Source organism: Canis lupus, chromosome 10 (genome assembly GCF_048164855.1).
Source record: "Canis lupus baileyi chromosome 10, mCanLup2.hap1, whole genome shotgun sequence".
NCBI classification, from domain to species: domain Eukaryota; kingdom Metazoa; phylum Chordata; class Mammalia; order Carnivora; family Canidae; genus Canis; species Canis lupus.
This window is the reverse complement of record NC_132847.1, coordinates 9,085,412-9,097,754: the sequence shown is the minus strand read 5'-3', so window position 1 is coordinate 9,097,754 and position 12,343 is coordinate 9,085,412. Positions and strand designations below refer to the sequence as shown.

At 38.7% G+C, this 12,343-nt stretch overlaps 2 long non-coding RNA genes across 5 annotated transcripts in view; one reads left to right on the top strand and one right to left on the bottom strand.

The window, feature by feature from the left end:
- Positions 1–12,343, top strand: part of LOC140640854 (uncharacterized) — a 71,715-nt gene that overhangs the window by 48,067 nt on the left and 11,305 nt on the right. The gene's annotated exons all lie outside the window — the stretch shown is intronic.
- Positions 1–12,343, bottom strand: part of LOC140641197 (uncharacterized) — a 52,245-nt gene that overhangs the window by 36,310 nt on the left and 3,592 nt on the right. For all 4 annotated transcript variants that reach the window (XR_012037737.1, XR_012037739.1, XR_012037736.1 and 1 more), the window contains exon 3: positions 6,145–6,230. This is a non-coding gene — a long non-coding RNA (uncharacterized lncRNA). The remainder of the gene's footprint in view (positions 1–6,144; positions 6,231–12,343) is intronic.

The window sequence follows — 12,343 nt, the reverse complement described above, 5'->3', positions numbered from 1 at the left end:
AACACTCCACTTACATCAATGGGCAGCTCATCCAAACAGAAAATCAACAAGGAAACAGTGGCTTTGAATGACACGCTGGATCAGATGGATTTAACAGATATATTCAGAACATTGCATCCTAAAATAGCAGAATACACATTCTTTTCAAGTATACATGGAACATTCTTCAGAATAGATCACATATTAGGCCATAAAACAAGCCTCAGAAAATTAAAAAAGATCGAAATCATACCATGCTTCTTTTCTAACTATGCTATGAAACTAGAAATCAATAACAAGAAAAAAATCGGGAAAGCACACATGGATGTTAAATAACATGCTTCTAAACAGTGAATGAGTCAACCAGGAAATCAAAGAAGAAACCAGAAAGTACAGGGAAACAAAAACAGGCAGTTCTAAGAGGGAAGTTTATAGCAAATACAGGCTTACCTCAAGAAACAAGTAAAACCTAATAAACAACCTAAGCTTATACCTAAAGGAGCTAGAAAAATAACAACTAAAACCCAGAACCAGAGGGAAGGGAATAATAGACTGAAGCAGAAATAAATGATCTAGAAACTAACAAAAAAAGCCAATAGAATAGATCAGTGAAACCACGAGCTGCTTCTTTAAAATTTTCATTTTCTTCAGTAACTACAGAGTAAGGGAATTATTTTATGTTATCCTTTAGCAGGATATTAGTCTAACCCCAATGAAACTGCACAGATGATAATGGAATATTACAACCAATGGGAAAGCAATAGATTAATTCACAAACAGTACTAGGAAAATCAGTTAAAATTAGCATTCTTCTCTTCCACCTCATATATCAAAATGAATCCCAGGAAGGTTAAAGAGTTTTGTGCAAAATATGAGCATATAAAACACACAGAAGAAAATACAGGTGACTAACTTCTTCCATTTGGGCTGCTGTGACAAAAATACCATAGACTGGGCGATTTAGACAAACAAGAGACATTTATTTCTTAAAGTTCTGGAGGCTGGAAATTCAAGATCACAGCATTGGCCAGATTCTTTGTCTGGTGAGCCTATTCCTGCACCATAGATGGCTATCTTCCCATTCTGCCCTCACATCCAGAAAGAGCAAGGGAGCTCTCTGGGATCTCTTTTATGAGGGCATTAATCCCATTGCTGAGGGCTCCACCTTTACAATTGCTCCTCAAAACCCCCATCTCCTCATATCACATTGGGGGTTAGGGTTTTAGCATATGAATTTTGGGGGGACATAAACATTCAGTCCATTGCATTATTAAACCAAAGGATCAGACTTCAAAGCATCAAAATCAGTAGAAGAAATGATGCAAGAAAAATTGCTTTATTTGGCATTCACATTTGACATGCGTTGGAGCCATGGGAAGATGGCTTCTAAGAAGTGTGAAGTCTACTTATTTTCTAAGCTGCAGAAGAGCTGCTGTGTTGGAACTTTCATAGGTGTGATTGTCAGAGCCATGGCTGGTGAAGTAAATAAAGGTGTGTGCCCTGAACTGTGAGCTGATGAAATACCATGTATTTAGCCTTAGCAGTATGTTTTAGATCTGTGGTCTTTTGAAGAATTGTGCTCATTTCAATATTTTTAATTTGTTACTTATATTTCTCTCCTGCTCTTCCTATTAGATTTATGTGTCACAAGTCATCACCTGTGAAATTATAGCAATGAAGAGTGAAGGAAAGGAGAGAAAAGGAGGAAGGGATGAGGGTTAGGAAAATGGGGAAGCAGCTCCTATGCCAAAATGAGGTTGGGAAAAGAGACTGGAGGATAAACGAGCAGGAAAGAGTGAGGGTATGGAGTATGTGGGGGTAGAACTAGAGCTAGAATCTTCATTCCAATCTTTGACATGAACCTGTGGTCCCATGGCTAGGAGCTAAATTCCTCTTCTATCTAATACCTCTGGCTGGCACCCCATGACCCTTGATCCTGTTCCTTGTTGCTAGTCTGTTGCATATGTGCCCTCACCTCTTGGCATTCTTGGTTGGCACCTCTTTCTTAATATTTCACACCTTGGGCCTCTTCTATATTAAGGCCTGAGTCCAGAGGACCTGGACATTCCTCCATGGCTAAGTTGGAAAACCTTCCCACTGTACAGACTGCAGACCCTGTCCAGCTCTGGTTTTCAGCTGGTCTTCCCATGGACACTACTTTCCTGATGTCATTGCCTTTTGCCTCAAATTGCAGTCTTTGGCCAGTATAACCTGCACTTTGGTATTGGCCTCTTCAAGGGCTTCTCTGATGCCTTAACAGATTTCTTGGAGCAGAAGCTTCCTTGATTTCCAGGTTGTCAGAGGGCCATGGTTTTTATGGCCACAAGTCAGGCTTTTGGTTCTTTCTCTCCAGCTTGCTTCACATTGTCCTCCGACTTCTTCCTATTACAACCCTGCCTACAATTACAGTCAGCCTCATGAAGAGTTGGAAACTACCTGGCTGTATTCCTGAGAGCCTAATTTGCTCCTCTAGTTATGCTATCTTGTCTCCCTGGGTGGCTGCCACCCTGAGCAATGGCAAGAACTATGAAATGAGCAGATGGCCGTTAGAGAAGGACATGCCTTCTGAGTGACTAGTGCCCATCAGGGCCGACCTAACTATACAAAAGATGGAAGGAGCTAGTGAAGAGTAGGGTATATCTATTCAAATGGCTAATATATATAATTAACTGGTAATAAGCACTACTATTTCAATCTGCAAGATTTTTATAATATCACAGATTGTTTTGGCTAAATTAATCTTCTTAGGCTTTGCTACAGTATCTGGTGTGAAGGTCATAGTCATACAGTCCACTGGTATAGAAGTACTTTCTCTTGGGTGGAACTGCTGAGACTGGAAATAGAAATTCACGACCCAATTCCAGTGCCAGTCTTGAAAAATGCCTTTTGCAAAAGTGCTTTTGTCAGTTGGACAACCTTACATTTCAAACTGCTTTCCATTATAGCAGGTACTTTATACTGTCTTCATTCTTCAGGAGACAAAAGCTGCCTGCCTAGTATTTTCAAACTGGCAGAGAGAAGCTGGGGTGAAGTTAGATAGAGGTGCATTTCCTCTGAACCGAAAGCTGAACAATTGTCCTTGGAGATTGGCAACTGAGTGTTCAAAAATCTAGCCTGGCCAGCCAAGGCAGTTGAATCTCCAGAATTGTGTAGTTGGCCCACATGGAGTAACCTAGAGGTTCTAAGTGCTTCTTTCTGGCCCTCTCTGTGCATTTTGATTTTGCGTCCTTTAACTGTTTGCCCTTGCTGTTTCCCTTCCCTCACCCCTCGCTCTAACACTTTGTAATATTCTGTGTTCTCTCATGAATACCTCTATCTTGTGGTAGTCTTTTGATTTCTTAGGATGACTTGTGAAACTTCAAGATTAGGAGTCTTTAGTTATGACTTTGCTTTGATCCTGGGCCAATAATTTTCTTTTGAAAGGATATTCTTGTATAAATACATTGAAATTGCTGAAGGGCTCCTCTCTACATTGACATATTGAAGACAGAGGGCTGCTCCAGCCAGCAAGCAAAATTCCCAAGGAACCCTGATTGGCTTCCTGACCTAAAAGATTGCTGTGGATGTTGAACCACAGTGGCTCGAATACCCACCTTTAGGTATTTAGCAAAGACTGGGCATGTCAGAAGGATGAGGAAGGATGAGTTTTATTAAATCTCATAAGAGATTGGAGGCCATGACAGGATCAAGGAATAGAAATTGAGGATGTAATTTATGGCTATTGTTCTTGTGAGAGGAAAACATCAGATTGTGTTGGCTAGAAAATTAAAAGCTCTCATACTTGGAAAAGTTATCCAAATAGGCAACTGATAATAATATCATCCCCATGTTACAGTCACTTGAAAATGAAATCTGAGTTATAGTCACCCTCAGAATTTGGGGTCTTTGAAGTTAATTGTGGGGCTCATATTCTGAAAATGTGCCAGGTAATATGTTCTTTTCTCCAGTGTCTTTGAAGATTTGGTTTGCTAATCATTTGGTTTTGGTGTCTAAGTCATCAGCAAACATACATGTGAAAAGACAGTATTGTAAAGAATGCAAACACATGGTCAATGACCAAAGCTACTAATACAGCTGCAGAGTGCCAGATTGTGATGTTAGTTGGCATTACTGTTGTGTGGCACATTTAAACTATTTTTTGAAAAGGAGAATTAAGATAGCCCTGAAGTATGGAGAATTTTGGCTGATGTTTGATTTGTATGCATAGATTTTAAATTCATTTCAGAAAACAGAAAGCAATACTAAGATGTAAAAATGTTGGAAATATAAAGTTAAAACTGAACTACAAATTATGCTAAATTTGAGGCCCAGGTTATGTGGATGGTAAATAGGATAAAGGAGACATTCAGGAACCCAAACATGCCCATGAATGACTGGCATGATGCTTCTTAAAAAATGAACGTGAGATGATCATGAAAACCCCACAATGTTTTTTTCTGAAGTTATGTCTATAGTGTCCCATTGTACTTTAAAGTATAGAACTAGCACTGGCTCCTGAAACACATTTTATTAGACAAGTTGTATCTCTTATGTACACTTACATGTATTTATCACATTAAATTCGTGTTTATATTGTTTTTGCATCCCAGAGGTATATTTCAATTATCTATCGCATCTCCAGTTAACTTATGTTGCTCAAATGTCAAAGGTGACCCCGCAATTGTAAATCTCTATGTAGTAACTTCTAGACAAACAAACATACCTCTATATAGTGTGTATTATCAAAACTCATTAATTCGCTTAATAGAAATCAACTGTGATGTCAATTCCATTGCCTTTCCCAGGCTACAGTGCTGATAAGCAATCATCTTTTTCTCATTTCAGAGGAATAAGTTCTATTTTGGAGAAGTTGGAAAGTGGCTTGATGCTTGCTATGTCTATCTCAGCCTATTGATGAGCTAGAAATGTCAGCTAGAAATGCCTGAGGCACTTGCCTGAGTCTGTGTTCCTTGTGGCAAGCCCTACAGACATTTACTGGACCAGAGCTGACATTGGACCAGCCCTTGTGGGTCTAATGATTTCAGGATGCACTTCAGCAGCAGCCATCAGGGAACTTTGAGAGAGCAGGGGTTATTACTCACAGGTCCTACAGGGTACAAAGCATGCCCGAGGACCACACAGTGAGATTGAAGTCAAGGGTAGAGACAGAGGAAGGGAGCTTGGACTTGGGTCCCTGTCTCTCTTAGGGTCAAGAGTTTAGGGTTTTGAGGGTTTGCTCTTTACTAGCAAATTTAAAACATAGGAGCCAGAATTTGGGAGTGAGAAGGAAGAAGTGAGGTCACTCAAGTGGTCAGTTATGTAGTAGGTTATCCAGGGGCCTCAAAAAGGGGAACTTCATGTGTGAGGGTGGTCTGGTTCTTTGTCTAGTTGGTTTACTAGTAGCTGCATCCTATAGCTAGGAGCATGTTGACTCGAAATGGGTATCTTTGAAATGGATACCTTGGCACTCAAAGCTTTCATGTCTGGAAGTTACATTACACTTGATAACAGAGACAAGACTTGTGCCAGCCCTCTTGTGTGGCTACTAAAATCCTCTCCCCTTTTCCCCAGGACTCAACATGTTCAATTTTTTGGTCCTTATTAAAATACAATCCATTTGGAATTTTAAATAAAAATTAAGATCGGAATGTTTTTTTTTTTAATTAGAGGATGTTAATTTGCAAGTTGATTCATAATAACTGAACATTTTAATTTTAGGTTGAAGTTCAGATATAAACTTGGCAGGAGTAAACCATGGCCCCGGTGGATGATCAATGTAAATAATCATATATGTTACTTTTTGGCATGACCTTTAATGGGAGAGGCAAGGGGTTTATCAAATATCTGAAGAGGAGAAAATTCAATTTAAAAACTAATTCTTAGGAGGTCAGCATTTTCATAAAATCCCCTGTACCTTTTTCTTTATGAGTCTGACTAAGAAGGTATTCTAAATTCATCTATTTTGTGAGGGAAGACTCATCTGTTAAGGTGAACAATGATTTTTCTGCCCACTTCTTTGCCAGTTTTCATAATAGCTGTGGCAAAGAGCCTGCTGGCAGGCAACCCCTAGTTCCATGAATGGGCTTTATTTTTTAATCAGAGAACTTGTGATCCTTGACAGGTAGACTCTAACAGCTTAGTGTTTGATGCATATACTTGAACTAAGCAAGACTGGATTTTACTCACCAAAGGAAAAGAAATACTCTAATCACGGTCCCACTGGGAACTGATGTTCAGAAAACTTTTATGATGTAGAACTGTCACTCACGATTCTGCATGAGGAAAGGGAAATGCATATAGTGTGAACCTAAAAACTGTGAGGGCAGAAAATGCAGGACTCTTTCCTTTATTCTACCCAGTACTGCCAGTACCCAGTGAAACCTGGTTTAATTGATTCAGATGCACAGCCACACTATGGAATATCTGATTTACAGACACTAATGCAATCTAAATTTTTTTCTTTAAGGAGAGAGCCATGTACAAGATTTGTTGGACTTGAACAGCAAACCAATCCCAATATGGACTGAAAAGGCTTTTATGTGCATAAGGGGTAGAAAAGTCTTTGCATATACTAAAATCCATTGGTTTGTATATTTTAAAAGAGTTAATTGCATGGTGTGTGAATTATATCCCTATAAAATTGTTACAAAAAATATTTTCAAAGCAAATTCTCATGCAACCATCTACCAAGTAAAGAAATTGAACATTGATTGTATTTGTTTTCATAGTTGTTGTCTACATCCATCAACTGATACTGGCTTTCCATTTTCTGTAGTCATATGAAACTTTCTTTCAAAGAAATCTTATTTAGTACAACCAGTGAGCAATATGAAGAAAAATACTATGGTAGAATTCCGATAACTGGAGTTTGGGAAACCCAGAGTATGTATAAAGTATCGTTTGGAGTTCATTTGATTTAATCCAACTATTTTCATCTCTTCCTCCATGAAGTTTTTAGTTTCTAGAGTGCCTACCATGCATCAGGCACATGCTAACTTTCTGGAGCTCGCTGTCTAGGAGAGATGGTAGGTGAGACTAAGTACCTTAACTAAATTACAACCTGAGATGCAGGGTCCCCTGTTTTGGAGGAGGTTGTTGGAATTTTTAGAAATATATGACAAAGGGGAAAGGGACTAAAATTATCAGGAAAATAAACATAGATGGAAAACACTTTAAAATATAGGCATACTTGGTTTTATTTCACTTTGCTATATTGTGCTTCAAAACTGCATTTTTAAATTGAATTATTATCATTTTTTACAAATTAAATGCGTGTGGCAACTCTGCATCAAACAAGTCTTTGGCACCATTTTTTCAACAATGCTTGCTCATTTTGTGTCTCGTGTCATATTGTGTATTTCAATGTTTCTCATTATTATTATATTTTTTGTGGTGATGTGTAGTCAGTGATTTTGGAAGTCATTACTATAATTATTTGGGGATGCCATAAACCTCACCCATATAAGACAGTGAACTTAATTGGTAAGTGTTGTGTGTGTTCTGATTGCTCCAATGTCCAGATGTTCACCTGTATCTCTCCCTCTCTTCTGATCCTCCTATTCCCACAGACACAAAAATATTGAAATTAGGCCAATTGATAGCTAAGTGTTCAAGTGAAAGGAAGAGTCACACATCTCTTGCTTTAAGTCAAAAACTATAAAAAATGAGTTTAGGCACGTTGAAATTGAGATAGGCTGAAAGCTAGGCCTCTTGCATCAAATAGGCAAAGAGAAAGTTCTCAAAGGAAATTAAAAATGCCACTTCAGTAAACACACAAATGAAAAGAAAGTTCAAACAGCCTTGTTGCTGAAATGGAGAAAGTCTTAGTGTCTGCATACAAGATCAAACCAACCATAACATTCCCTTAAGCCAAAGCCCAATCAAGAACAAGACCCCAACTCTCTTTAATTCTATGAAGGCTGAGAGGCAAAGGAGCTGCAGAAGAGAAGTTTGAAGCTAGCAGAGGTTGGTTCATGAGGTTAGGAAAGAAGCCTTCTCCATCACATGAAAGTAAGAAGGTAGAGCAGTAAATGGTGATGTAGGAGCTTTATTGGAAGAAAATGCCTTATCTTTATTGGAAGAAGATGTCACATAGGACTTTCATAGCTAGAGATGAGAAGCCAATGCCTGGCTTCAAAACTTTAAAGGACAGGCTGGCTCTCTGTTAGGGGCTAATGCAGCTGGTGATGTAAGCTGAAGCCAGTACTCATTTACCATTATGAAAATCCTAGGGTCCTTAAAAATTACACAAAATCTACTCTGTGCTCTGTAAATGGAACAGCAAAGTCTGTATAACATCACATATGTTTACAACATAGCTTACTGAATATTTTAAGCCCACTATTGAGGCCTACTGCTCAGAAAAAAAAAAGATCTCTTTCAAAATGTTATTGCTCATTGACAATGCACCTGGTCATCCAACAGCTCTGATGAAGATGCACAGTGAGATTAATATCTTCAGGCTGGCTAACACAACATCCATTCTGTAATCCAGAGATGAAGGAGTCATTTTGACTTTGAAGTCTTTTTTTTTTTTTTTTACTTTGAAGTCTTATTGAAATATATTTCATAAGGTCATAGCTGCTATAAGTAGTGATTCCTTTGAAGGATAGGGACAAAATAAAATGAAAACCTTCTGGAAAGGATTCACAATCTAGATAACATTAAGCACATCCATAATTCATGGGAAGAGATCAAGCTATCACTATTCATAGGAGTTTGGAAGAAGTTGATTTCAACCCTCATGGACTTTGAGGATTCTAGACTTCAGTGGAGGAAGTCACTGCAGATATAGTGGAGACAGCAAGAGAACTAGAGTTTGAAGTAGAGGATGATACTTTATCTCATGATAAAACTTGAATGGATGATAAGTTGCTCTAATAGATGAGCAAAGGAAGTGATTTCTTGAGATGGAATCTACTCCTGGGGAAGATGCCATGAAGATTGTTGAAATGACAACAAAGATTTATTTATTTATTTATTTATTTATTTATTTATTTATTTGGGGGGGTTGGGGTGACTGGGTGATGGGCACTGAGGGGGGCACTTGGCGGTTTGAGCACTGGGTGTTATGCTATATGTTGGCAAATTGAACTCCAATAATTTTTTTAAAATTATTTATTCATGAGAGATACAAACTGAGAGAGTGAGGCAGAGACATAGGCAGAGGGAGAAGCAGGCTCATCTCAAGGAGCCTGATGTGGGACTCAATCCCGGATCCGGAGATCGCAACCTGAGCCGAAGGCAGGCGCCCAACTGCTGAGCCACCCAGGCATCCCAACAAAGAATTTAGAACATAACCTACACTTAATTGATAAAACAGTAGCAGAGTTTGAGAGGATTGAGTCCAATTTTGGAAGAAGCTTTAGTGTGGGTAAAATGCTATCAAACAGCATTGCATGCTACAGAGAAATCATTTGTAAAAGGAAGAATCAATCGACTGGGCAAACTTCATTGTCATAGCCACTGTCACTCCAGCCTTCAGCAACCACCACTCTGATCAGTCCGTAGTCATCTACATGGAGGCAAGACCCTCCACCAGCAAAAACATGACAACTCGCTGAAAGCTCATTTGATGTTTAACATTTTTTAGCAATAAAGGATTTTTAAATTAAGGTATGTATATTGTTTTTTAGACATAATGCTACTGCATACTTCATAGACTATAGTATAGTATAAACATAACTTTTATATGCACTGGGAAACCAGAAAATTCATTTGACTCCTTTTTGTGATACCTGCTTTATTGCTGAGGTCTGGAAACAGACCTGCCAAATCTCCCAGGTATGCATCTATAGTCCGTGCTTTATCAAGCTCTTCTTCCTTCTTCCTTCCCTCTCCCTCTTTCCTTTCTATTTTCAGGAAAGGAAAATAAACCGAGGCGTGTTAAAAATTTTAAGAGTTTATTTGAGCAAAAATCGGTTGAAATCGAGCAGCCCCAAACCAGAAGTGGTAGGGAGAGCTTCCCTGACAGAAGCCAGAGGAAACATTTACATAGAGAAAGTGAGAAATAGGGCAGCCCCAGTGGCCCAGCGGTTTAGCGCTACCTTCAGCCTGGGGTGTGATCCTGGGGATCTGGGATCGAGTCCCGCATCGGGATCCCTGCATGGAGCCTGCTTCTCTCTCTGCCTGTGTCTCTGCCTCCCTCTGTGTGTCTCTCATGAATTAATAAATAAAATCTTTTAAAAAATTAAATTAAAAAAAAAGAAAGTGAGAAAGAAGGAAACGAGATTAACTGGTGGCTATAGCTTAAAGCCTAGTTGGCTGTTTGTAATTGGTTGTCCTTAACATTTTGATTTCATAACCTTGAAACATTTATATACAGGCTTAGATTTTGGTTTGCTTATGTAGGCTACCACAGCATTACAGCCACATCAATTTAATATCTTTCTTGTTTAATTAAACCCTTCTTTTCTTCCTTCCTTCTTCCTCTTCCCCCTTTCTTTCTTTTCAGTAGGATCCATGTGACTTTTAAAAATGTAATCGTTAATAAGATTTTTTTTTTGAGTTTCGAAATAGTGCTTCAAATAAAGTCCACCACCCAAACTACAGTTTAAAAAGTTGTACAAACAAAAATCTGAAGTCAGCAACCATAAAATCTACCTTTTACCACAGCTGGTGAAACCTAAGGATTCTTTGTTGTTAATGTTTCTGGATTCCAGGTTAAAGTTAGCTATTGAGCCTGGAGAGAACCAATGCTTTTATTTTGAGACGTGAAGCCCTGCAGTTCAGAAATCCCTTCCTTCAATATTGAAAAATGGGTATTTTTCTAGACTTAGTAGTTTTATATTTCTGGCTTTACAGGAGTGTCTCCCTGTTCTAGGTGAAATCAGTTACATTCAATGACATTCCCACTACATTGAATGGGATGTTCTTGTACATTTCCAAAAGAGTTGAAATGAGAACAAAGCCAGGTAGCAAATAGTTGTTTGTTTCATTTGGTGTTCTAAAATGACAGCAGCATTTTTAGAGTTCAAATTAAAAATGTAAACAGGACTGGAGATTATGATATACTGTAATGCAAGTAAGCAAGATTTCATCAAGTCAGAGCTCAAATCTGTTTAATCAATCAACAAATATTTATTGCATATTTGCTGAATATTGGGAAATGAGCAAAGTGTTACAGAGCTATGCTCATTTTAATTCCCTGGTTTCTTTTCTTTATTTCCCTATTTCTGTTGCACTTTTTCTACTCCCAGGGGCTCACTGTCATTTTTGGAGCTATATCCAATGCATTAGATTAATTTAAAATTCTCAGTCTTTTTCTACACACGTGCATGCTGTAATTTCTGTCCTTTTATTGTAGATCAGATAACTTCTCCCTCAAACAGGGGCCACTGGGATCCCTGGGTGGCACAGCGGTTTAGCGCCTGCCTTTGGCCCAGGGCGCGATCCTGGAGACCCGGGATCGAATCCTACATTGGGCTCCCGGTGCATGGAGCCTGCTTCTCCCTCTGCCTATGTCTCTGCCTCTCTCCCTCTCTCTCTCTCTCTCTGTATGACTATCATAAATAAATAAAAATTAAAAAAAAAAAACCAGAGGCCACTGAGGTTGCTTCCCTACTGGTAATCTCTGTCCTATTGGACCAGAGATAGTTTTCTCCTTGGGATTCACTTTTGGATGAGGCAAAGGAATGACTAGACTGTAGATAGGTTAGGGCAAACCTGAGTGATGGCTGGGATTAGAGAATGGTAGAGCACTAAACAGGAAAAGTGATCTGGAAAGGCCAAATAAGCAGGCAAGAGTTAGAAATCAAAATGGATAAGCAGAAGAGTCAGCATGAATCAGGCAACAGGCTGAGATCAGAGAGGTAAATTGGTTTCATGGAGTTCTGTCAGCAGATATTATAGATCTGGAGTGCAGCTTTGGAACTCTAGGGTCCTATGAGGATGAATGAGAGAAACCTGGGATTTTATATATCCTTTCCAAATTAGACTGATCTCCAACTCTGTGCCCCAGCCAATCTCATACACATGTCTCTCCATATTTCTTTTATTCTTCTCTTTCATGCATTTATGACTTCTTTTTGAAATTCTATCCAGTTTTCAAAATCCATCTTAATGCTAGCTTTTCCTGATCACGTTGGCCAGAGATATTTTTCTCTTTGAAATTCACATTTGTAAGAGTCAAAGGAATCAGCATTTATTTGAGTGCCTGATATGCAAAATTTTTTATTTGAGCTTTCTTTGTTTAATCCTTCTCAGAACTTCGTATAAAGAAGGTCCCTAATTGAAAGATATGAGGACTGAATCTAGAGACTGATAATACTTTCTGCCTTTTTGAGTCATTATGGCCCATTCATTAGGATTCTGAAATAAATAAAAATATGGGGAAGACTAGAGATATCTTGGCTGGATGTCCTAGGAAAGCTTTTGTGGGCCACGT